This window comes from Salminus brasiliensis, chromosome 3, assembly GCF_030463535.1.
Source record: "Salminus brasiliensis chromosome 3, fSalBra1.hap2, whole genome shotgun sequence".
In the NCBI taxonomy this organism is placed as follows: domain Eukaryota; kingdom Metazoa; phylum Chordata; class Actinopteri; order Characiformes; family Bryconidae; genus Salminus; species Salminus brasiliensis.
In genome coordinates this window covers 49471195-49494587 of record NC_132880.1, presented here as the reverse complement: position 1 = coordinate 49494587, position 23393 = coordinate 49471195, and the positions used below count along the sequence as shown (strand labels likewise).

The window sequence follows — 23393 nt, the reverse complement described above, 5'->3', positions numbered from 1 at the left end:
AGCGACCTAAGGATGGCCATTTTAATACCTACAGTCCTCCGCTCTACCAACTGAGCTATCTAAGGCAACCGAACACACCCTTTGAAATGCAAGTCAAATGGGAACATGGAAATGCTGTATTGCTTTGTGCCATCAATCCACTTGATTAGCCTTAAGAAACTTGCTTTAAATCAAAATCCTGGAGAGTGCAGCTGATCCATTGGACTACACAACTTGCAACTCAGGTATCAATTGCAGCAGAGTGCCTTGAGGACTTGATTTCTTTCAAAGCTGCACTTCATCTGATCTCCAAACAGAGGGCCCTGTACTCTGCTCAAGATGTTGAGTGCAAAAGAAATACAGGCTTTGCCTTGAGAATCTTGCTTTAAATCAAAATCCTGGAGAGTGCAGCTGATCCATTGGACTTCACAACTTGCAACTCAGGTATCAATGGCAGCAGAGTGCCTTGAGGACTTGATTTGTTTCAAAGCTGCACTTCATCCGATCTCTAAACAGAGGGCCCTTACTCTGCTCATGATGTTGAGTGGAAAAGAAATACAGGCTTTGCCTACAGGCTGACTCCTTGCAGCAGCGTGTCAATTACGTCTTAGACCTTTTGTTTCTTCTTAGCCCCATTGCATGTACAGAGTGTGGATGGATAGGCGTTTTAGGGCTTGAAAGAGTCTTTCTGCAGGTCGCAGTGCAGCTGTTGTCCCTGGTGGTCTAGTGGCTAGGATTCGGCGCTCTCACCGCCGCGGCCCGGGTTCGATTCCCGGTCAGGGAAGTCCTCTGTTTCTTTTTGACAAAGTGGATGAGTCGGATTCTGTTGTCATTTGCCAAGCTTAGGGATTTAGCCAAATGACAAAGAAAATAAGATGTCCTTCGAGCCGGATTTGAACCAGCGACCTAAGGATGGCCATTTTAATACCTACAGTCCTCCGCTCTACCAACTGAGCTATCGAAGGCAACCGAACACACCCCTTGAAATGCAAGTCAAATGGGAACATGGAAATGCTGTATTGCTTTGTGCCATCAATCCACTTGATTAGCCTTGAGAAACTTGCTTTAAATCAAAATCCTGGAGAGTGCAGCTGATCCATTGGACTACACAACTTGCAACTCAGGTATCAATTGCAGCAGAGTGCCTTGAGGACTTGATTTCTTTCAAAGCTGCACTTCATCTGATCTCGAAACAGAGGGCCCCGTACTCTGCTAAAGATGTTGAGTGCAAAAGAAATACAGGCTTTGCCTTAAGAATCTTGCTTTAAATCAAAATCCTGGAGAGTGCAGCTGATCCATTGGACTTCACAACTTGCAACTCAGGTATCAATGGCAGCAGAGTGCCTTGAGGACTTGATTTCTTTCAAAGCTGCACTTCATCTGATCTCCAAACAGAGGGCCCTGTACTCTGCTCAAGATGTTGAGTGCAAAAGAAATACAGGCTTTGCCTTGAGAATCTTGCTTTAAATCAAAATCCTGGAGAGTGCAGCTGATCCATTGGACTTCACAACTTGCAACTCAGGTATCAATGGCAGCAGAGTGCCTTGAGGACTTGATTTGTTTCAAAGCTGCACTTCATCCGATCTCTAAACAGAGGGCCCTTACTCTGCTCATGATGTTGAGTGGAAAAGAAATACAGGCTTTGCCTACAGGCTGACTCCTTGCAGCAGCGTGTCAATTACGTCTTAGACCTTTTGTTTCTTCTTAGCCCCATTGCATGTACAGAGTGTGGATGGATAGGCGTTTTAGGGCTTGAAAGAGTCTTTCTGCAGGTCGCAGTGCAGCTGTTGTCCCTGGTGGTCTAGTGGCTAGGATTCGGCGCTCTCACCGCCGCGGCCCGGGTTCGATTCCCGGTCAGGGAAGTCCTCTGTTTCTTTTTGACAAAGTGGATGAGTCGGATTCTGTTGTCATTTGCCAAGCTTAGGGATTTAGCCAAATGACAAAGAAAATAAGATGTCCTTCGAGCCGGATTTGAACCAGCGACCTAAGGATGGCCATTTTAATACCTACAGTCCTCCGCTCTACCAACTGAGCTATCGAAGGCAACCGAACACACCCCTTGAAATGCAAGTCAAATGGGAACATGGAAATGCTGTATTGCTTTGTGCCATCAATCCACTTGATTAGCCTTGAGAAACTTGCTTTAAATCAAAATCCTGGAGAGTGCAGCTGATCCATTGGACTACACAACTTGCAACTCAGGTATCAATTGCAGCAGAGTGCCTTGAGGACTTGATTTCTTTCAAAGCTGCACTTCATCTGATCTCGAAACAGAGGGCCCCGTACTCTGCTAAAGATGTTGAGTGCAAAAGAAATACAGGCTTTGCCTTAAGAATCTTGCTTTAAATCAAAATCCTGGAGAGTGCAGCTGATCCATTGGACTTCACAACTTGCAACTCAGGTATCAATGGCAGCAGAGTGCCTTGAGGACTTGATTTGTTTCAAAGCTGCACTTCATCCGATCTCTAAACAGAGGGCCCTTACTCTGCTCATGATGTTGAGTGGAAAAGAAATACAGGCTTTGCCTACAGGCTGACTCCTTGCAGCAGCGTGTCAATTACGTCTTAGACCTTTTGTTTCTTCTTAGCCCCATTGCATGTACAGAGTGTGGATGGATAGGCGTTTTAGGGCTTGAAAGAGTCTTTCTGCAGGTCGCAGTGCAGCTGTTGTCCCTGGTGGTCTAGTGGCTAGGATTCGGCGCTCTCACCGCCGCGGCCAGGGTTCGATTCCCGGTCAGGGAAGTCCTCTGTTTCTTTTTGACAAAGTGGATGAGTCGGATTCTGTTGTCATTTGCCAAGCTTAGGGATTTAGCCAAATGACAAAGAAAATAAGATGTCCTTCAAGCCGGAATTGAACCAGCGACCTAAGGATGGCCATTTTAATACCTACAGTCCTCCGCTCTACCAACTGAGCTATCAAAGGCAACCGAACACACCCTTTGAAATGCAAGTCAAATGGGAACATGGAAATGCTGTATTGCTTTGTGCCATCAATCCACTTGATTAGCCTTAAGAAACTTGCTTTAAATCAAAATCCTGGAGAGTGCAGCTGATCCATTGGACTACACAACTTGCAACTCAGGTATCAATTGCAGCAGAGTGCCTTGAGGACTTGATTTCTTTCAAAGCTGCACTTCATCTGATCTCCAAACAGAGGGCCCTGTACTCTGCTCAAGATGTTGAGTGCAAAAGAAATACAGGCTTTGCCTTGAGAATCTTGATTTAAATCAAAATCCTGGAGAGTGCAGCTGATCCATTGGACTTCACAACTTGCAACTCAGGTATCAATGGCAGCAGAGTGCCTTCAGGACTTGATTTGTTTCAAAGCTGCACTTCATCTGATCTCGAAACAGAGGGCCCTTACTCTGCTCATGATGTTGAGTGGAAAAGAAATACAGGCTTTGCCTACAGGCTGACTCCTTGCAGCAGCGTGTCAATTACGTCTTAGACCTTTTGTTTCTTCTTAGCCCCATTGCATGTACAGAGTGTGGATGGATAGGCGGTTTAGGGCTTGAAAGAGTCTTTCTGCAGGTCGCAGTGCAGCTGTTGTCCCTGGTGGTCTAGTGGCTAGGATTCGGCGCTCTCACCGCCGCGGCCCGGGTTCGATTCCCGGTCAGGGAAGTCCTCTGTTTCTTTTTGACAAAGTGGATGAGTCGGATTCTGTTGTCATTTGCCAAGCTTAGGGATTTAGCCAAATGACAAAGAAAATAAGATGTCCTTCGAGCCAGATTTGAACCAGCGACCTAAGGATGGCCATTTTAATACCTACAGTCCTCCGCTCTACCAACTGAGCTATCGAAGGCAACCGAACACACCCCTTGAAATGCAATTCAAATGGGAACATGGAAATGCTGTATTGCTTTGTGCCATCAATCCACTTGATTAGCCTTAAGAAACTTGCTTTAAATCAAAATCCTGGAGAGTGCAGCTGATCCATTGGACTACACAACTTGCAACTCAGGTATCAATTGCAGCAGAGTGCCTTGAGGACTTGATTTCTTTCAAAGCTGCACTTCATCTGATCTCCAAACAGAGGGCCCTGTACTCTGCTCAAGATGTTGAGTGCAAAAGAAATACAGGCTTTGCCTTGAGAATCTTGCTTTAAATCAAAATCCTGGAGAGTGCAGCTGATCCATTGGACTTCACAACTTGCAACTCAGGTATCATTGGCAGCAGAGTGCCTTCAGGACTTGATTTGTTTCAAAGCTGCACTTCATCTGATCTCGAAACAGAGGGCCCTTACTCTGCTCATGATGTTGAGTGGAAAAGAAATACAGGCTTTGCCTACAGGCTGACTCCTTGCAGCAGCGTGTCAATTACGTCTTAGACCTTTTGTTTCTTCTTAGCCCCATTGCATGTACAGAGTGTGGATGGATAGGCGTTTTAGGGCTTGAAAGAGTCTTTCTGCAGGTCGCAGTGCAGCTGTTGTCCCTGGTGGTCTAGTGGCTAGGATTCGGCGCTCTCACCGCAGCGGCCCGGGTTGGATTCCCGGTCAGGGAAGTCCTCTGTTTCTTTTTGACAAAGTGGATGAGTCGGATTCTGTTGTGAATTGCCAAGCTTAGGGATTTAGCCAAATGACAAAGAAAATAAGACGTCCTTCGAGCCGGATTTGAACCAGCGACCTAAGGATGGCCATTTTAATACCTATGGTCCTCCGCTTTACCAACTGAGCTATCAAAGGCAACCAAGCACACCCCTTGAAATGCAAGTCAAATGGGAACATGGAAATGCTGTATTGCTTTGTGCCATCAATCCACTTGATTAGCCTTGAGAAACTTGCTTTAAATCAAAATCCTGGAGAGTGCAGCTGATCCATTGGACTACACAACTTGCAACTCAGGTATCAATTGCAGCAGAGTGCCTTGAGGACTTGATTTCTTTCAGCAGAGTGCCTTGAGGACTTGATTTGTTTCAAAGCTGCACTTCATCTGATCTCTAAACAGAGGGCCCTTACTCTGCTCATGATGTTGAGTGGAAAAGAAATACAGGCTTTGCCTACAGGCTGACTCCTTGCAGCAGCGTGTCAATTACGTCTTTGACCTTTTGTTTCTTCTTAGCCCCATTGCATGTACAGAGTGTGGATGGATAGGCGGTTTAGGGCTTGAAAGAGTCTTTCTGCAGGTTGCCATGCAGCTGTTGTCCCTGGTGGTCTAGTGGCTAGGATTCGGCGCTCTCACCGCGGCGGCCCGGGTTCGATTCCCGGTCAGGGAAGTCCTCTGTTTCTTTTTGACAAAGTGGATGAGTCGGATTCTGTTGTGATTTGCCAAGCTTAGGGATTTAGCCAAATGACAAAGAAAATAAGATGTCCTTCGAGCCGGATTTGAACCAGCGACCTAAGGATGGCCATTTTAATACCTACAGTCCTCCGCTCTACCAACTGAGCTATCGAAGGCAACCGAACACACCCCTTGAAATGCAAGTCAAATGGGAACATGGAAATGCTGTATTGCTTTGTGCCATCAATCCACTTGATTAGCCTTGAGAAACTTGCTTTATATCAAAATCCTGGAGAGTGCAGCTGATCCATTGGACTACACAACTTGCAACTCAGGTATCAATTGCAGCAGAGTGCCTTGAGGACTTGATTTCTTTCAAAGCTGCACTTCATCTGATCTCCAAACAGAGGGCCCCGTACTCTGCTCAAGATGTTGAGTGCAAAAGAAATACAGGCTTTGCCTTGAGAATCTTGCTTTAAATCAAAATCCTGGAGAGTGCAGCTGATCCATTGGACTTCACAACTTGCAACTCAGGTATCAATGGCAGCAGAGTGCCTTGAGGACTTGATTTGTTTCAAAGCTGCACTTCATCTGATCTCTAAACAGAGGGCCCTTACTCTGCTCATGATGTTGAGTGGAAAAGAAATACAGGCTTTGCCTACAGGCTGACTCCTTGCAGCAGCGTGTCAATTACGTCTAAGACCTTTTGTTTCTTCTTAGCCCCATTGCATGTACAGAGTGTGGATGGATAGGCGGTTTAGGGCTTGAAAGAGTCTTTCTGCAGGTCGCAGTGCAGCTGTTGTCCCTGGTGGTCTAGTGGCTAGGATTCAGCGCTCTCACCGCCGCAGCCCGGGTTCGATTCCCGGTCAGGGAAGTCATCTGTTTCTTTTTGACAAAGTGGATGAGTCGGATTCTGTTGTGATTTGCCAAGCTTAGGGATTTAGCCAAATGACAAAGAAAATAAGATGTCCTTCGAGCCGGATTTGAACCAGCGACCTAAGGATGGCCATTTTAATACCTACAGTCCTCCGCTCTACCAACTGAGCTATCGAAGGCAACCAAACACACCCCTTGAAATGCAAGTCAAATGGGAACATGGAAATGCTGTATTGCTTTGTGCCATCAATCCACTTGATTAGCCTTGAGAAACTTGCTTTATATCAAAATCCTGGAGAGTGCAGCTGATCCATTGGACTACACAACTTGCAACTCAGGTATCAATTGCAGCAGAGTGCCTTGAGGACTTGATTTCTTTCAAAGCTGCACTTCATCTGATCTCCAAACAGAGGGCCCCGTACTCTGCTCAAGATGTTGAGTGCAAAAGAAATACAGGCTTTGCCTTGAGAATCTTGCTTTAAATCAAAATCCTGGAGAGTGCAGCTGATCCATTGGACTTCACAACTTGCAACTCAGGTATCAATGGCAGCAGAGTGCCTTGAGGACTTGATTTCTTTCAAAGCTGCACTTCATCTGATCTCTAAACAGAGGGCCCTTACTCTGCTCAAGATGTTGAGTGGAAAAGAAATACAGGCTTTGCCTACAGGCTGACTCCTTGCAGCAGCGTGTCAATTACGTCTAAGACCTTTTGTTTCTTCTTAGCCCCATTGCATGCCCCATTGCATGTACAGAGTGTGGATGGATGGGCGTTTTAGGGCTTGAAAGAGTCTTTCTGCATGTCGCAGTGCAGCTGTTGTCCCTGGTGGTCTAGTGGCTAGGATTCGGCGCTCTCACCGCCGCGGCCTGGGTTCGATTCCCGGTCAGGGAAGTCCTCTGTTTCTTTTTGACAAAGTGGATGAGTCGGATTCTGTTGTCATTTGCCAAGCTTAGGGATTTAGCCAAATGACAAAGAAAATAAGATGTCCTTCGAGCCGGATTTGAACCAGCGACCTAAGGATGGCCGTTTTAATACCTACAGTCCTCCGCTCTACCAACTGAGCTATCGAAGGCAACCAAACACACCCCTTGTAATGCAAGTCAAATGGGAACATGGAAATGCTCTATTGCTTTGTGCCATCAATCCACTTGATTAGCCTTAAGAAACTTGCTTTAAATCAAAATCCTGGAGAGTGCAGCTGATCCATTGGACTTCACAACTTGCAACTCAGGTATCAATGGCAGCAGAGTGCCTTGAGGACTTGATTTGTTTCAAAGCTGCACTTCATCTGATCTCTAAACAGAGGGCCCTTACTCTGCTCAAGATGTTGAGTGGAAAAGAAATACAGGCTTTGCCTACAGGCTGACTCCTTGCAGCAGCGTGTCAATTACGTCTAAGACCTTTTGTTTCTTCTTAGCCCCATTGCATGTACAGAGTGTGGATGGATAGGCGGTTTAGGGCTTGAAAGAGTCTTTCTGCAGGTCGCAGTGCAGCTGTTGTCCCTGGTGGTCTAGTGGCTAGGATTCGGCGCTCTCACCGCCGCGGCCGGGGTTCGATTCCCGGTCAGGGAAGTCCTCTGTTTCTTTTTGACAAAGTGGATGAGTCGGATTCTGTTGTGATTTGCCAAGCTTAGGGATTTATCCAAATGACAAAGAAAATAAGATGTCCTTCGAGCCGGATTTGAACCAGCGACCTAAGGATGGCCATTTTAATACCTACAGTCCGCCGCTCTACCAACTGAGGTATCGAAGGCAACCGAACACACCCCTTGAAATGCAAGTCAAATGGGAACATGGAAATGCTGTATTGCTTTGTGCCATCAATCCACTTGATTAGCCTTGAGAAACTTGCTTTAAATCAAAATCCTGGAGAGTGCAGCTGATCCATTGGACTACACAACTTGCAACTCAGGTATCAATTGCAGCAGAGTGCCTTGAGGACTTGATTTCTTTCAAAGCTGCACTTCATCTGATCTCCAAACAGAGGGCCCTGTACTCTGCTCAAGATGTTGAGTGCAAAAGAAATACAGGCTTTGCCTTGAGAATCTTGCTTTAAATCAAAATCCTGGAGAGTGCAGCTGATCCATTGGACTTCACAACTTGCAACTCAGGTATCAATGGCAGCAGAGTGCCTTGAGGACTTGATTTGTTTCAAAGCTGCACTTCATCTGATCTCTAAACAGAGGGCCCTTACTCTGCTCAAGATGTTGAGTGGAAAAGAAATACAGGCTTTGCCTACAGGCTGACTCCTTGCAGCAGCGTGTCAATTACGTCTAAGACCTTTTATTTCTTCTTAGCCCCATTGCATGTACAGAGTGTGGATGGATAGGCGGTTTAGGGCTTGAAAGAGTCTTTCTGCAGGTCGCAGTGCAGCTGTTGTCCCTGGTGGTCTAGTGGCTAGGATTCGGCGCTCTCACAGCTGCGGCCCGGGTTCGATTCCCGGTCAGGGAAGTCCTCTGTTTCTTTTTGACAAAGTGGATGAGTCGGATTCTGTTGTGATTTGCCAAGCTTAGGGATTTAGCCAAATGACAAAGAAAATAAGATGTCCTTCGAGCCGGATTTGAACCAGCTACCTAAGGATGGCCATTTTAATACCTACAGTCCTCCGCTCTACCAACTGAGCTATCGAAGGCAACCGAACACACCCCTTGAAATGCAAGTCAAATGGGAACATGGAAATGCTGTATTGCTTTGTGCCATCAATCCACTTGATTAGCCTTGAGAAACTTGCTTTAAATCAAAATCCTGGAGAGTGCAGCTGATCCATTGGACTACACAACTTGCAACTCAGGTATCAATTGCAGCAGAGTGCCTTGAGGACTTGATTTGTTTCAAAGCTGCACTTCATCTGATCTCCAAACAGAGGGCCCCCGTACTCTGCTCAAGATGTTGAGTGCAAAAGAAATACAGGCTTTGCCTTGAGAATCTTGCTTTAAATCAAAATCCTGGAGAGTGCAGCTGATCCATTGGACTACACAACTTGCAACTCAGGTATCAATTGCAGCAGAGTGCCTTGAGGACTTGATTTCTTTCAAAGCTGCACTTCATCTGATCTCGAAACAGAGGGCCCCGTACTCTGCTAAAGATGTTGAGTGCAAAAGAAATACAGGCTTTGCCTTGAGAATCTTGCTTTAAATCAAAATCCTGGAGAGTGCAGCTGATCCATTGGACTTCACAACTTGCAACTCAGGTATCAATGGCAGCAGAGTGCCTTGAGGACTTGATTTGTTTCAAAGCTGCACTTCATCTGATCTCTAAACAGAGGGCCCTTACTCTGCTCATGATGTTGAGTGGAAAAGAAATACAGGCTTTGCCTACAGGCTGACTCCTTGCAGCAGCGTGTCAATTACGTCTTAGACCTTTTGTTTCTTCTTAGCCCCATTGCATGTACAGAGTGTGGATGGATAGGCGTTTTAGGGCTTGAAAGAGTCTTTCTGCATGTCGCAGTGCAGCTGTTGTCCCTGGTGGTCTAGTGGCTAGGATTCGGCGCTCTCACCGCCGCGGCCTGGGTTCGATTCCCGGTCAGGGAAGTCCTCTGTTTCTTTTTGACAAAGTGGATGAGTCGGATTCTGTTGTGATTTGCCAAGCTTAGGGATTTAGCCAAATGACAAAGAAAATAAGATGTCCTTCGAGCCGGATTTGAACCAGCGACCTAAGGATGGCCGTTTTAATACCTACAGTCCTCCGCTCTACCAACTGAGCTATCGAAGGCAACCGAACACACCCGTTGTAATGCAAGTCAATTGGGAACATGGAAATGCTCTATTGCTTTGTGCCATCAATCCACTTCATTAGCCTTAAGAAACTTGCTTTAAATCAAAATCCTGGAGAGTGCAGCTGATCCATTGGACTTCACAACTTGCAACTCAGGTATCAATGGCAGCAGAGTGCCTTGAGGACTTGATTTGTTTCAAAGCTGCACTTCATCTGATCTCTAAACAGAGGGCCCTTACTCTGCTCATGATGTTGAGTGGAAAAGAAATACAGGCTTTGCCTACAGGCTGACTCCTTGCAGCAGCGTGTCAATTACGTCTAAGACCTTTTGTTTCTTCTTAGCCCCATTGCATGTACAGAGTGTGGATGGATAGGCGTTTTAGGGCTTGAAAGAGTCTTTCTGCATGTCGCAGTGCAGCTGTTGTCCCTGGTGGTCTAGTGGCTAGGATTCGGCGCTCTCACCGCCGCGGCCCGGGTTCCATTCCCGGTCAGGGAAGTCCTCTGTTTCTTTTTGACAAAGTGGATGAGTCGGATTCTGTTGTCATTTGCCAAGCTTAGGGATTTAGCCAAATGACAAAGAAAATAAGATGTCCTTCAAGCCGGATTTGAACCAGCGACCTAAGGATGGCCATTTTAATACCTACAGTCCTCCGCTCTACCAACTGAGCTATCGAAGGCAACCGAACACACCCTTTGAAATGCAAGTCAAATGGGAACATGGAAATGCTGTATTGCTTTGTGCCATCAATCCACTTGATTAGCCTTGAGAAACTTGCTTTAAATCAAAATCCTGGAGAGTGCAGCTGATCCATTGGACTACACAACTTGCAACTCAGGTATCAATTGCAGCAGAGTGCCTTGAGGACTTGATTTCTTTCAAAGCTGCACTTCATCTGATCTCCAAACAGAGGGCCCTGTACTCTGCTCAAGATGTTGAGTGCAAAAGAAATACAGGCTTTGCCTTGAGAATCTTGCTTTAAATCAAAATCCTGGAGAGTGCAGCTGATCCATTGGACTTCACAACTTGCAACTCAGGTATCAATGGCAGCAGAGTGCCTTCAGGACTTGATTTGTTTCAAAGCTGCACTTCATCTGATCTCGAAACAGAGGGCCCTTACTCTGCTCATGATGTTGAGTGGAAAAGAAATACAGGCTTTGCCTACAGGCTGACTCCTTGCAGCAGCGTGTCAATTAGGTCTTAGACCTTTTGTTTCTTCTTAGCCCCATTGCATGTACAGAGTGTGGATGGATAGGCGGTTTAGGGCTTGAAAGAGTCTTTCTGCAGGTAGCAGTGCAGCTGTTGTCCCTGGTGGTCTAGTGGCTAGGATTCGGCGCTCTCACCGCCGCGGCCCGGGTTCGATTCCCGGTCAGGGAAGTCCTCTGTTTCTTTTTGACAAAGTGGATGAGTCGGATTCTGTTGTCATTTGCCAAGCTTAGGGATTTAGCCAAATGACAAAAAAAATAAGATGTCCTTCGAGCCAGATTTGAACCAGCGACCTAAGGATGGCCATTTTAATACCTACAGTCCTCCACTCTACCAACTGAGCTATCGAAGGCAACCGAACACACCCCTTGAAATGCAAGTCAAATGGGAACATGGAAATGCTGTATTGCTTTGTGCCATCAATCCACTTGATTAGCCTCAAGAAACTTGCTTTAAATCAAAATCCTGGAGAGTGCAGCTGATCCATTGGACTACACAACTTGCAACTCAGGTATCAATTGCAGCAGAGTGCCTTGAGGACTTGATTTCTTTCAAAGCTGCACTTCATCTGATCTCCAAACAGAGGGCCCCCGTACTCTGCTCAAGATGTTGAGTGCAAAAGAAATACAGGCTTTGCCTTGAGAATCTTGCTTTAAATCAAAATCCTGGAGAGTGCAGCTGATCCATTGGACTTCACAACTTGCAACTCAGGTATCAATGGCAGCAGAGTGCCTTCAGGACTTGATTTGTTTCAAAGCTGCACTTCATCTGATCTCGAAACAGAGGGCCCTTACTCTGCTCATGATGTTGAGTGGAAAAGAAATACAGGCTTTGCCTACAGGCTGACTCCTTGCAGCAGCGTGTCAATTAGGTCTTAGACCTTTTGTTTCTTCTTAGCCCCATTGCATGTACAGAGTGTGGATGGATAGGCGGTTTAGGGCTTGAAAGAGTCTTTCTGCAGGTCGCAGTGCAGCTGTTGTCCCTGGTGGTCTAGTGGCTAGGATTCGGCGCTCTCACCGCCGCGGCCGGGGTTCGATTCCCGGTCAGGGAAGTCCTCTGTTTCTTTTTGACAAAGTGGATGAGTCGGATTCTGTTGTGATTTGCCAAGCTTAGGGATTTAGCCAAATGACAAAGAAAATAAGATGTCCTTCGAGCCGGATTTGAACCAGCGACCTAAGGATGGCCATTTTAATACCTACAGTCCTCCGCTCTACCAACTGAGCTATCGAAGGCAACCGAACACACCCCTTGAAATGCAAGTCAAATGGGAACATGGAAATGCTGTATTGCTTTGTGCCATCAATCCACTTGATTAGCCTTGAGAAACTTGCTTTAAATCAAAATCCTGGAGAGTGCAGCTGATCCATTGGACTACACAACTTGCAACTCAGGTATCAATTGCAGCAGAGTGCCTTGAGGACTTGATTTCTTTCAAAGCTGCACTTCATCTGATCTCGAAACAGAGGGCCCCGTACTCTGCTAAAGATGTTGAGTGCAAAAGAAATACAGGCTTTGCCTTGAGAATCTTGCTTTAAATCAAAATCCTGGAGAGTGCAGCTGATCCATTGGACTTCACAACTTGCAACTCAGGTATCAATGGCAGCAGAGTGCCTTGAGGACTTGATTTGTTTCAAAGCTGCACTTCATCTGATCTCGAAACAGAGGGCCCTTACTCTGCTCATGATGTTGAGTGGAAAAGAAATACAGGCTTTGCCTACAGGCTGACTCCTTGCAGCAGCGTGTCAATTACGTCTTAGACCTTTTGTTTCTTCTTAGCCCCATTGCATGTACAGAGTGTGGATGGATAGGCGTTTTAGGGCTTGAAAGAGTCTTTCTGCAGGTCGCAGTGCAGCTGTTGTCCCTGGTGTTCTAGTGGCTAGGATTCGGCGCTCTCACCGCCGCGGCCCGGGTTCCATTCCCGGTCAGGGAAGTCCTCTGTTTCTTTTTGACAAAGTGGATGAGTCGGATTCTGTTGTCATTTGCCAAGCTTAGGGATTTAGCCAAATGACAAAGAAAATAAGATGTCCTTCAAGCCGGATTTGAACCAGCGACCTAAAGATGGCCATTTTAATACCTACAGTCCTCCGCTCTACCAAGTGAGCTATCGAAGGCAACCGAACACACCCTTTGAAATGCAAGTCAAATGGGAACATGGAAATGCTGTATTGCTTTGTGCCATCAATCCACTTGATTAGCCTTAAGAAACTTGCTTTAAATCAAAATCCTGGAGAGTGCAGCTGATCCATTGGACTACACAACTTGCAACTCAGGTATCAATTGCAGCAGAGTGCCTTGAGGACTTGATTTCTTTCAAAGCTGCACTTCATCTGATCTCCAAACAGAGGGCCCTGTACTCTGCTCAAGATGTTGAGTGCAAAAGAAATACAGGCTTTGCCTTGAGAATCTTGCTTTAAATCAAAATCCTGGAGAGTGCAGCTGATCCATTGGACTTCACAACTTGCAACTCAGGTATCAATGGCAGCAGAGTGCCTTCAGGACTTGATTTGTTTCAAAGCTGCACTTCATCTGATCTCGAAACAGAGGGCCCATACTCTGCTCATGATGTTGAGTGGAAAAGAAATACAGGCTTTGCCTACAGGCTGACTCCTTGCAGCAGCGTGTCAATTACGTCTTAGACCTTTTGTTTCTTCTTAGCCCCATTGCATGTACAGAGTGTGGATGGATAGGCGGTTTAGGGCTTGAAAGAGTCTTTCTGCAGGTCGCAGTGAAGCTGTTGTCTCTGGTGGTCTAGTGGCTAGGATTCGGCGCTCTCACCGCCGCGGCCCGGGTTCGATTCCCGGTCAGGGAAGTCCTCTGTTTCTTTTTGACAAAGTGGATGAGTCGGATTCTGTTGTCATTTGCCAAGCTTAGGGATTTAGCCAAATGACAAAGAAAATAAGATGTCCTTCGAGCCAGATTTGAACCAGCGACCTAAGGATGGCCATTTTAATACCTACAGTCCTCCGCTCTACCAACTGAGCTATCGAAGGCAACCGAACACACCCCTTGAAATGCAAGTCAAATGGGAACATGGAAATGCTGTATTGCTTTGTGCCATCAATCCACTTGATTAGCCTTAAGAAACTTGCTTTAAATCAAAATCCTGGAGAGTGCAGCTGATCCATTGGACTACACAACTTGCAACTCAGGTATCAATTGCAGCAGAGTGCCTTGAGGACTTGATTTCTTTCAAAGCTGCACTTCATCTGATCTCCAAACAGAGGGCCCTGTACTCTGCTCAAGATGTTGAGTGCAAAAGAAATACAGGCTTTGCCTTGAGAATCTTGCTTTAAATCAAAATCCTGGAGAGTGCAGCTGATCCATTGGACTTCACAACTTGCAACTCAGGTATCATTGGCAGCAGAGTGCCTTCAGGACTTGATTTGTTTCAAAGCTGCACTTCATCTGATCTCTAAACAGAGGGCCCTTACTCTGCTCATGATGTTGAGTGGAAAAGAAATACAGGCTTTGCCTACAGGCTGACTCCTTGCAGCAGCGTGTCAATTACGTCTTAGACCTTTTGTTTCTTCTTAGCCCCATTGCATGTACAGAGAGTGGATGGATAGGCGGTTTAGGGCTTGAAAGAGTCTTTCTGCAGGTCGCAGTGCAGCTGTTGTCCCTGGTGGTCTAGTGGCTAGGATTCTGCGCTCTCACCGCCGCGGCCGGGGTTCGATTCCCGGTCAGGGAAGTCCTCTGTTTCTTTTTGACAAAGTGGATGAGTCGGATTCTGTTGTCATTTGCCAAGCTTAGGGATTTAGCCAAATGACAAAGAAAATAAGATGTCCTTCAAGCCGGATTTGAACCAGCGACCTAAGGATGGCCATTTTAATACCTACAGTCCTCCGCTCTACCAACTGAGCTATCGAAGGCAACCGAACACACCCCTTGAAATGCAAGTCAAATGGGAACATGGAAATGCTGTATTGCTTTGTGCCATCAATCCACTTGATTAGCCTTGAGAAACTTGCTTTAAATCAAAATCCTGGAGAGTGCAGCTGATCCATTGGACTACACAACTTGCAACTCAGGTATCAATTGCAGCAGAGTGCCTTGAGGACTTGATTTCTTTCAAAGCTGCACTTCATCTGATCTCGAAACAGAGGGCCCCGTACTCTGCTAAAGATGTTGAGTGCAAAAGAAATACAGGCTTTGCCTTGAGAATCTTGCTTTAAATCAAAATCCTGGAGAGTGCAGCTGATCCATTGGACTTCACAACTTGCAACTCAGGTATCAATGGCAGCAGAGTGCCTTGAGGACTTGATTTGTTTCAAAGCTGCACTTCATCTGATCTCTAAACAGAGGGCCCTTACTCTGCTCATGATGTTGAGTGGAAAAGAAATACAGGCTTTGCCTACAGGCTGACTCCTTGCAGCAGCGTGTCAATTACGTCTTAGACCTTTTGTTTCTTCTTAGCCCCATTGCATGTACAGAGTGTGGATGGATAGGCGTTTTAGGGCTTGAAAGAGTCTTTCTGCAGGTCGCAGTGCAGCTGTTGTCCCTGGTGGTCTAGTGGCTAGGATTCGGCGCTCTCACCGCCGCGGCCCGGGTTTGATTCCCGGTCAGGGAAGTCCTCTGTTTCTTTTTGACAAAGTGGATGAGTCGGATTCTGTTGTCATTTGCCAAGCTTAGGGATTTAGCCAAATGACAAAGAAAATAAGATGTCCTTCGAGCCAGATTTGAACCAGCGACCTAAGGATGGCCATTTTAATACCTACAGTCCTCCGCTCTACCAACTGAGCTATCGAAGGCAACCGAACACACCCCTTGAAATGCAAGTCAAATGGGAACATGGAAATGCTGTATTGCTTTGTGCCATCAATCCACTTGATTAGCCTTAAGAAACTTGCTTTAAATCAAAATCCTGGAGAGTGCAGCTGATCCATTGGACTACACAACTTGCAACTCAGGTATCAATTGCAGCAGAGTGCCTTGAGGACTTGATTTCTTTCAAAGCTGCACTTCATCTGATCTCCAAACAGAGGGCCCTGTACTCTGCTCAAGATGTTGAGTGCAAAAGAAATACAGGCTTTGCCTTGAGAATCTTGCTTTAAATCAAAATCCTGGAGAGTGCAGCTGATCCATTGGACTTCACAACTTGCAACTCAGGTATCATTGGCAGCAGAGTGCCTTCAGGACTTGATTTGTTTCAAAGCTGCACTTCATCTGATCTCTAAACAGAGGGCCCTTACTCTGCTCATGATGTTGAGTGGAAAAGAAATACAGGCTTTGCCTACAGGCTGACTCCTTGCAGCAGCGTGTCAATTACGTCTTAGACCTTTTGTTTCTTCTTAGCCCCATTGCATGTACAGAGTGTGGATGGATAGGCGGTTTAGGGCTTGAAAGAGTCTTTCTGCAGGTCGCAGTGCAGCTGTTGTCCCTGGTGGTCTAGTGGCTAGGATTCTGCGCTCTCACCGCCGCGGCCGGGGTTCGATTCCCGGTCAGGGAAGTCCTCTGTTTCTTTTTGACAAAGTGGATGAGTCGGATTCTGTTGTCATTTGCCAAGCTTAGGGATTTAGCCAAATGACGAAGAAAATAAGATGTCCTTCGAGCCGGATTTGAACCAGCGACCTAAGGATGGCCATTTTAATACCTACAGTCCTCCGCTCTACCAACTGAGCTATCGAAGGCAACCGAACACACCCCTTGAAATGCAAGTCAAATGGGAACATGGAAATGCTGTATTGCTTTGTGCCATCAATCCACTTGATTAGCCTTGAGAAACTTGCTTTAAATCAAAATCCTGGAGAGTGCAGCTGATCCATTGGACTACACAACTTGCAACTCAGGTATCAATTGCAGCAGAGTGCCTTGAGGACTTGATTTCTTTCAAAGCTGCACTTCATCTGATCTCGAAACAGAGGGCCCCGTACTCTGCTAAAGATGTTGAGTGCAAAAGAAATACAGGCTTTGCCTTGAGAATCTTGCTTTAAATCAAAATCCTGGAGAGTGCAGCTGATCCATTGGACTTCACAACTTGCAACTCAGGTATCAATGGCAGCAGAGTGCCTTGAGGACTTGATTTGTTTCAAAGCTGCACTTCATCTGATCTCTAAACAGAGGGCCCTTACTCTGCTCATGATGTTGAGTGGAAAAGAAATACAGGCTTTGCCTACAGGCTGACTCCTTGCAGCAGCGTGTCAATTACGTCTTAGACCTTTTGTTTCTTCTTAGCCCCATTGCATGTACAGAGTGTGGATGGATAGGCGTTTTAGGGCTTGAAAGAGTCTTTCTGCAGGTCGCAGTGCAGCTGTTGTCCCTGGTGGTCTAGTGGCTAGGATTCGGCGCTCTCACCGCCGCGGCCGGGGTTCGATTCCCGGTCAGGGAAGTCCTCTGTTTCTTTTTGACAAAGTGGATGAGTCGGATTCTGTTGTCATTTGCCAAGCTTAGGGATTTAGCCAAATGACAAAGAAAATAAGATGTCCTTCAAGCCGGATTTGAACCAGCGACCTAAGGATGGCCATTTTAATACCTACAGTCCTCCGCTCTACCAACTGAGCTATCGAAGGCAACCGAACACACCCTTTGAAATGCAAGTCAAATGGGAACATGGAAATGCTGTATTGCTTTGTGCCATCAATCCACTTGATTAGCCTTAAGAAACTTGCTTTAAATCAAAATCCTGGAGAGTGCAGCTGATCCATTGGACTACACAACTTGCAACTCAGGTATCAATTGCAGCAGAGTGCCTTGAGGACTTGATTTCTTTCAAAGCTGCACTTCATCTGATCTCCAAACAGAGGGCCCTGTACTCTGCTCAAGATGTTGAGTGCAAAAGAAATACAGGCTTTGCCTTGAGAATCTTGCTTTAAATCAAAATCCTGGAGAGTGCAGCTGATCCATTGGACTTCACAACTTGCAACTCAGGTATCAATGGCAGCAGAGTGCCTTGAGGACTTGATTTGTTTCAAAGCTGCACTTCATCCGATCTCTAAACAGAGGGCCCTTACTCTGCTCATGATGTTGAGTGGAAAAGAAATACAGGCTTTGCCTACAGGCTGACTCCTTGCAGCAGCGTGTCAATTACGTCTTAGACCTTTTGTTTCTTCTTAGCCCCATTGCATGTACAGAGTGTGGATGGATAGGCGTTTTAGGGCTTGAAAGAGTCTTTCTGCAGGTCGCAGTGCAGCTGTTGTCCCTGGTGGTCTAGTGGCTAGGATTCAGCGCTCTCACCGCCGCGGCCCGGGTTCGATTCCCGGTCAGGGAAGTCCTCTGTTTCTTTTTGACAAAGTGGATGAGTCGGATTCTGTTGTCATTTGCCAAGCTTAGGGATTTAGCCAAATGACAAAGAAAATAAGATGTCCTTCGAGCCGGATTTGAACCAGCGACCTAAGGATGGCCATTTTAATACCTACAGTCCTCCGCTCTACCAACTGAGCTATCGAAGGCAACCGAACACACCCCTTGAAATGCAAGTCAAATGGGAACATGGAAATGCTGTATTGCTTTGTGCCATCAATCCACTTGATTAGCCTTGAGAAACTTGCTTTAAATCAAAATCCTGGAGAGTGCAGCTGATCCATTGGACTACACAACTTGCAACTCAGGTATCAATTGCAGCAGAGTGCCTTGAGGACTTGATTTCTTTCAAAGCTGCACTTCATCTGATCTCGAAACAGAGGGCCCCGTACTCTGCTAAAGATGTTGAGTGCAAAAGAAATACAGGCTTTGCCTTAAGAATCTTGCTTTAAATCAAAATCCTGGAGAGTGCAGCTGATCCATTGGACTTCACAACTTGCAACTCAGGTATCAATGGCAGCAGAGTGCCTTGAGGACTTGATTTGTTTCAAAGCTGCACTTCATCCGATCTCTAAACAGAGGGCCCTTACTCTGCTCATGATGTTGAGTGGAAAAGAAATACAGGCTTTGCCTACAGGCTGACTCCTTGCAGCAGCGTGTCAATTACGTCTTAGACCTTTTGTTTCTTCTTAGCCCCATTGCATGTACAGAGTGTGGATGGATAGGCGTTTTAGGGCTTGAAAGAGTCTTTCTGCAGGTCGCAGTGCAGCTGTTGTCCCTGGTGGTCTAGTGGCTAGGATTCGGTGCTCTCACCGCCGCGGCCCGGGTTCGATTCCCGGTCAGGGAAGTCCTCTGTTTCTTTTTGACAAAGTGGATGAGTCGGATTCTGTTGTCATTTGCCAAGCTTAGGGATTTAGCCAAATGACAAAGAAAATAATATGTCCTTCAAGCCGGAATTGAACCAGCGACCTAAGGATGGCCATTTTAATACCTACAGTCCTCCGCTCTACCAACTGAGCTATCAAAGGCAACCGAACACACCCTTTGAAATGCAAGTCAAATGGGAACATGGAAATGCTGTATTGCTTTGTGCCATCAATCCACTTGATTAGCCTTAAGAAACTTGCTTTAAATCAAAATCCTGGAGAGTGCAGCTGATCCATTGGACTACACAACTTGCAACTCAGGTATCAATTGCAGCAGAGTGCCTTGAGGACTTGATTTCTTTCAAAGCTGCACTTCATCTGATCTCCAAACAGAGGGCCCTGGACTCTGCTCAAGATGTTGAGTGCAAAAGAAATACAGGCTTTGCCTTGAAAATCTTGCTTTAAATCAAAATCCTGGAGAGTGCAGCTGATCCATTGGACTTCACAACTTGCAACTCAGGTATCAATTGCAGCAGAGTGCCTTGAGGACTTGATTTCTTTCAAAGCTGCACTTCATCTGATCTCGAAACAGAGGGCCCCGTACTCTGCTAAAGATGTTGAGTGCAAAAGAAATACAGGCTTTGCCTTAAGAATCTTGCTTTAAATCAAAATCCTGGAGAGTGCAGCTGATCCATTGGACTTCACAACTTGCAACTCAGGTATCAATGGCAGCAGAGTGCCTTGAGGACTTGATTTGTTTCAAAGCTGCACTTCATCCGATCTCTAAACAGAGGGCCCTTACTCTGCTCATGATGTTGAGTGGAAAAGAAATACAGGCTTTGCCTACAGGCTGACTCCTTGCAGCAGCGTGTCAATTACGTCTTAGACCTTTTGTTTCTTCTTAGCCCCATTGCATGTACAGAGTGTGGATGGATAGGCGTTTTAGGGCTTGAAAGAGTCTTTCTGCAGGTCGCAGTGCAGCTGTTGTCCCTGGTGGTCTAGTGGCTAGGATTCGGCGCTCTCACCGCCGTGGCCCGGGTTCGATTCCCGGTCAGGGAAGTCCTCTGTTTCTTTTTGACAAAGTGGATGAGTCGGATTCTGTTGTCATTTGCCAAGCTTAGGGATTTAGCCAAATGACAAAGAAAATAAGATGTCCTTCAAGCCGGATTTGAACCAGCGACCTAAGGATGGCCATTTTAATACCTACAGTCCTCCGCTCTACCAACTGAGCTATCTAAGGCAACCGAACACACCCTTTGAAATGCAAGTCAAATGGGAACATGGAAATGCTGTATTGCTTTGTGCCATCAATCCACTTGATTAGCCTTAAGAAACTTGCTTTAAATCAAAATCCTGGAGAGTGCAGCTGATCCATTGGACTACACAACTTGCAACTCAGGTATCAATTGCAGCAGAGTGCCTTGAGGACTTGATTTCTTTCAAAGCTGCACTTCATCTGATCTCCAAACAGAGGGCCCTGTACTCTGCTCAAGATGTTGAGTGCAAAAGAAATACAGGCTTTGCCTTGAGAATCTTGATTTAAATCAAAATCCTGGAGAGTGCAGCTGATCCATTGGACTTCACAACTTGCAACTCAGGTATCAATGGCAGCAGAGTGCCTTCAGGACTTGATTTGTTTCAAAGCTGCACTTCATCTGATCTCGAAACAGAGGGCCCTTACTCTGCTCATGATGTTGAGTGGAAAAGAAATACAGGCTTTGCCTACAGGCTGACTCCTTGCAGCAGCGTGTCAATTACGTCTTAGACCTTTTGTTTCTTCTTAGCCCCATTGCATGTACAGAGTGTGGATGGATAGGCGGTTTAGGGCTTGAAAGAGTCTTTCTGCAGGTCGCAGTGCAGCTGTTGTCCCTGGTGGTCTAGTGGCTAGGATTCGGCGCTCTCACCGCCGCGGCCCGGGTTCGATTCCCGGTCAGGGAAGTCCTCTGTTTCTTTTTGACAAAGTGGATGAGTCGGATTCTGTTGTCATTTGCCAAGCTTAGGGATTTAGCCAAATGACAAAGAAAATAAGATGTCCTTCAAGCCGGATTTGAACCAGCGACCTAAGGATGGCCATTTTAATACCTACAGTCCTCCGCTCTACCAACTGAGCTATCGAAGGCAACCAAACACACCCTTTGAAATGCAAGTCAAATGGGAACATGGAAATGCTGTATTGCTTTGTGCCATCAATCCACTTGATTAGCCTTAAGAAACTTGCTTTAAATCAAAATCCTGGAGAGTGCAGCTGATCCATTGGACTACACAACTTGCAACTCAGGTATCAATTGCAGCAGAGTGCCTTGAGGACTTGATTTCTTTCAAAGCTGCACTTCATCTGATCTCGAAACAGAGGGCCCCGTACTCTGCTAAAGATGTTGAGTGCAAAAGAAATACAGGCTTTGCCTTGAGAATCTTGCTTTAAATCAAAATCCTGGAGAGTGCAGCTGATCCATTGGACTTCACAACTTGCAACTCAGGTATCAATGGCAGCAGAGTGCCTTGAGGACTTGATTTGTTTCAAAGCTGCACTTCATCTGATCTCTAAACAGAGGGCCCTTACTCTGCTCATGATGTTGAGTGGAAAAGAAATACAGGCTTTGCCTACAGGCTGACTCCTTGCAGCAGCGTGTCAATTACGTCTTAGACCTTTTGTTTCTTCTTAGCCCCATTGCATGTACAGAGTGTGGATGGATAGGCGTTTTAGGGCTTGAAAGAGTCTTTCTGCAGGTCGCAGTGCAGCTGTTGTCCCTGGTGGTCTAGTGGCTAGGATTCGGCGCTCTCACCGCCGCGGCCCGGGTTTGATTCCCGGTCAGGGAAGTCCTCTGTTTCTTTTTGACAAAGTGGATGAGTCGGATTCTGTTGTCATTTGCCAAGCTTAGGGATTTAGCCAAATGACAAAGAAAATAAGATGTCCTTCGAGCCAGATTTGAACCAGCGACCTAAGGATGGCCATTTTAATACCTACAGTCCTCCGCTCTACCAACTGAGCTATCGAAGGCAACCGAACACACCCCTTGAAATGCAAGTCAAATGGGAACATGGAAATGCTGTATTGCTTTGTGCCATCAATCCACTTGATTAGCCTTAAGAAACTTGCTTTAAATCAAAATCCTGGAGAGTGCAGCTGATCCATTGGACTACACAACTTGCAACTCAGGTATCAATTGCAGCAGAGTGCCTTGAGGACTTGATTTCTTTCAAAGCTGCACTTCATCTGATCTCCAAACAGAGGGCCCTGTACTCTGCTCAAGATGTTGAGTGCAAAAGAAATACAGGCTTTGCCTTGAGAATCTTGCTTTAAATCAAAATCCTGGAGAGTGCAGCTGATCCATTGGACTTCACAACTTGCAACTCAGGTATCATTGGCAGCAGAGTGCCTTCAGGACTTGATTTGTTTCAAAGCTGCACTTCATCTGATCTCTAAACAGAGGGCCCTTACTCTGCTCATGATGTTGAGTGGAAAAGAAATACAGGCTTTGCCTACAGGCTGACTCCTTGCAGCAGCGTGTCAATTACGTCTTAGACCTTTTGTTTCTTCTTAGCCCCATTGCATGTACAGAGTGTGGATGGATAGGCGGTTTAGGGCTTGAAAGAGTCTTTCTGCAGGTCGCAGTGCAGCTGTTGTCCCTGGTGGTCTAGTGGCTAGGATTCTGCGCTCTCACCGCCGCGGCCGGGGTTCGATTCCCGGTCAGGGAAGTCCTCTGTTTCTTTTTGACAAAGTGGATGAGTCGGATTCTGTTGTCATTTGCCAAGCTTAGGGATTTAGCCAAATGACGAAGAAAATAAGATGTCCTTCGAGCCGGATTTGAACCAGCGACCTAAGGATGGCCATTTTAATACCTACAGTCCTCCGCTCTACCAACTGAGCTATCGAAGGCAACCGAACACACCCCTTGAAATGCAAGTCAAATGGGAACATGGAAATGCTGTATTGCTTTGTGCCATCAATCCACTTGATTAGCCTTGAGAAACTTGCTTTAAATCAAAATCCTGGAGAGTGCAGCTGATCCATTGGACTACACAACTTGCAACTCAGGTATCAATTGCAGCAGAGTGCCTTGAGGACTTGATTTCTTTCAAAGCTGCACTTCATCTGATCTCGAAACAGAGGGCCCCGTACTCTGCTAAAGATGTTGAGTGCAAAAGAAATACAGGCTTTGCCTTGAGAATCTTGCTTTAAATCAAAATCCTGGAGAGTGCAGCTGATCCATTGGACTTCACAACTTGCAACTCAGGTATCAATGGCAGCAGAGTGCCTTGAGGACTTGATTTGTTTCAAAGCTGCACTTCATCTGATCTCTAAACA

General features: G+C 46.2%; 25 non-coding genes across 25 annotated transcripts; 10 read left to right on the top strand and 15 right to left on the bottom strand.

Annotated features, from left to right (window-relative positions):
* Positions 1-691: 691 nt before the first annotated feature.
* On the top strand, positions 692-763 carry trnae-cuc (transfer RNA glutamic acid (anticodon CUC)). Its single transcript has one exon. It is a non-coding gene; the product is annotated as a tRNA-Glu (tRNA).
* A 94-nt stretch (positions 764-857) lies between these two features.
* trnay-gua (transfer RNA tyrosine (anticodon GUA)) lies at positions 858-944 on the bottom strand. The gene is given in 2 exon segments: positions 858-893; positions 908-944. It is a non-coding gene; the product is annotated as a tRNA-Tyr (tRNA).
* Positions 945-1769: 825 nt separating this feature from the next.
* Positions 1770-1841, top strand: trnae-cuc (transfer RNA glutamic acid (anticodon CUC)). Its single transcript has one exon. It is a non-coding gene; the product is annotated as a tRNA-Glu (tRNA).
* A 94-nt stretch (positions 1842-1935) lies between these two features.
* On the bottom strand, positions 1936-2022 carry trnay-gua (transfer RNA tyrosine (anticodon GUA)). Its single transcript is given in 2 exon segments — positions 1936-1971; positions 1986-2022. It is a non-coding gene; the product is annotated as a tRNA-Tyr (tRNA).
* Positions 2023-3527: 1505 nt separating this feature from the next.
* On the top strand, positions 3528-3599 carry trnae-cuc (transfer RNA glutamic acid (anticodon CUC)). The gene has a single exon. It is a non-coding gene; the product is annotated as a tRNA-Glu (tRNA).
* A 973-nt stretch (positions 3600-4572) lies between these two features.
* trnay-aua (transfer RNA tyrosine (anticodon AUA)) lies at positions 4573-4659 on the bottom strand. Its single transcript is given in 2 exon segments — positions 4573-4608; positions 4623-4659. It is a non-coding gene; the product is annotated as a tRNA-Tyr (tRNA).
* A 624-nt stretch (positions 4660-5283) lies between these two features.
* On the bottom strand, positions 5284-5370 carry trnay-gua (transfer RNA tyrosine (anticodon GUA)). Its single transcript is given in 2 exon segments — positions 5284-5319; positions 5334-5370. It is a non-coding gene; the product is annotated as a tRNA-Tyr (tRNA).
* Positions 5371-6162: 792 nt separating this feature from the next.
* trnay-gua (transfer RNA tyrosine (anticodon GUA)) lies at positions 6163-6249 on the bottom strand. Its single transcript is given in 2 exon segments — positions 6163-6198; positions 6213-6249. It is a non-coding gene; the product is annotated as a tRNA-Tyr (tRNA).
* A 638-nt stretch (positions 6250-6887) lies between these two features.
* trnae-cuc (transfer RNA glutamic acid (anticodon CUC)) lies at positions 6888-6959 on the top strand. The gene has a single exon. It is a non-coding gene; the product is annotated as a tRNA-Glu (tRNA).
* A 94-nt stretch (positions 6960-7053) lies between these two features.
* On the bottom strand, positions 7054-7140 carry trnay-gua (transfer RNA tyrosine (anticodon GUA)). The gene is given in 2 exon segments: positions 7054-7089; positions 7104-7140. It is a non-coding gene; the product is annotated as a tRNA-Tyr (tRNA).
* Positions 7141-9525: 2385 nt separating this feature from the next.
* trnae-cuc (transfer RNA glutamic acid (anticodon CUC)) lies at positions 9526-9597 on the top strand. Its single transcript has one exon. It is a non-coding gene; the product is annotated as a tRNA-Glu (tRNA).
* Positions 9598-9691: 94 nt separating this feature from the next.
* Positions 9692-9778, bottom strand: trnay-gua (transfer RNA tyrosine (anticodon GUA)). The gene is given in 2 exon segments: positions 9692-9727; positions 9742-9778. It is a non-coding gene; the product is annotated as a tRNA-Tyr (tRNA).
* Positions 9779-10371: 593 nt separating this feature from the next.
* On the bottom strand, positions 10372-10458 carry trnay-gua (transfer RNA tyrosine (anticodon GUA)). The gene is given in 2 exon segments: positions 10372-10407; positions 10422-10458. It is a non-coding gene; the product is annotated as a tRNA-Tyr (tRNA).
* Positions 10459-11084: 626 nt separating this feature from the next.
* Positions 11085-11156, top strand: trnae-cuc (transfer RNA glutamic acid (anticodon CUC)). Its single transcript has one exon. It is a non-coding gene; the product is annotated as a tRNA-Glu (tRNA).
* A 974-nt stretch (positions 11157-12130) lies between these two features.
* trnay-gua (transfer RNA tyrosine (anticodon GUA)) lies at positions 12131-12217 on the bottom strand. Its single transcript is given in 2 exon segments — positions 12131-12166; positions 12181-12217. It is a non-coding gene; the product is annotated as a tRNA-Tyr (tRNA).
* Positions 12218-13722: 1505 nt separating this feature from the next.
* On the top strand, positions 13723-13794 carry trnae-cuc (transfer RNA glutamic acid (anticodon CUC)). Its single transcript has one exon. It is a non-coding gene; the product is annotated as a tRNA-Glu (tRNA).
* Positions 13795-14767: 973 nt separating this feature from the next.
* Positions 14768-14854, bottom strand: trnay-gua (transfer RNA tyrosine (anticodon GUA)). The gene is given in 2 exon segments: positions 14768-14803; positions 14818-14854. It is a non-coding gene; the product is annotated as a tRNA-Tyr (tRNA).
* Positions 14855-16525: 1671 nt separating this feature from the next.
* Positions 16526-16612, bottom strand: trnay-gua (transfer RNA tyrosine (anticodon GUA)). The gene is given in 2 exon segments: positions 16526-16561; positions 16576-16612. It is a non-coding gene; the product is annotated as a tRNA-Tyr (tRNA).
* Positions 16613-17404: 792 nt separating this feature from the next.
* On the bottom strand, positions 17405-17491 carry trnay-gua (transfer RNA tyrosine (anticodon GUA)). The gene is given in 2 exon segments: positions 17405-17440; positions 17455-17491. It is a non-coding gene; the product is annotated as a tRNA-Tyr (tRNA).
* A 792-nt stretch (positions 17492-18283) lies between these two features.
* Positions 18284-18370, bottom strand: trnay-gua (transfer RNA tyrosine (anticodon GUA)). Its single transcript is given in 2 exon segments — positions 18284-18319; positions 18334-18370. It is a non-coding gene; the product is annotated as a tRNA-Tyr (tRNA).
* Positions 18371-18996: 626 nt separating this feature from the next.
* Positions 18997-19068, top strand: trnae-cuc (transfer RNA glutamic acid (anticodon CUC)). Its single transcript has one exon. It is a non-coding gene; the product is annotated as a tRNA-Glu (tRNA).
* Positions 19069-20074: 1006 nt separating this feature from the next.
* Positions 20075-20146, top strand: trnae-cuc (transfer RNA glutamic acid (anticodon CUC)). Its single transcript has one exon. It is a non-coding gene; the product is annotated as a tRNA-Glu (tRNA).
* Positions 20147-20953: 807 nt separating this feature from the next.
* Positions 20954-21025, top strand: trnae-cuc (transfer RNA glutamic acid (anticodon CUC)). The gene has a single exon. It is a non-coding gene; the product is annotated as a tRNA-Glu (tRNA).
* Positions 21026-21119: 94 nt separating this feature from the next.
* trnay-gua (transfer RNA tyrosine (anticodon GUA)) lies at positions 21120-21206 on the bottom strand. Its single transcript is given in 2 exon segments — positions 21120-21155; positions 21170-21206. It is a non-coding gene; the product is annotated as a tRNA-Tyr (tRNA).
* A 1671-nt stretch (positions 21207-22877) lies between these two features.
* trnay-gua (transfer RNA tyrosine (anticodon GUA)) lies at positions 22878-22964 on the bottom strand. The gene is given in 2 exon segments: positions 22878-22913; positions 22928-22964. It is a non-coding gene; the product is annotated as a tRNA-Tyr (tRNA).
* Between the last annotated feature and the right edge of the window lie 429 nt (positions 22965-23393).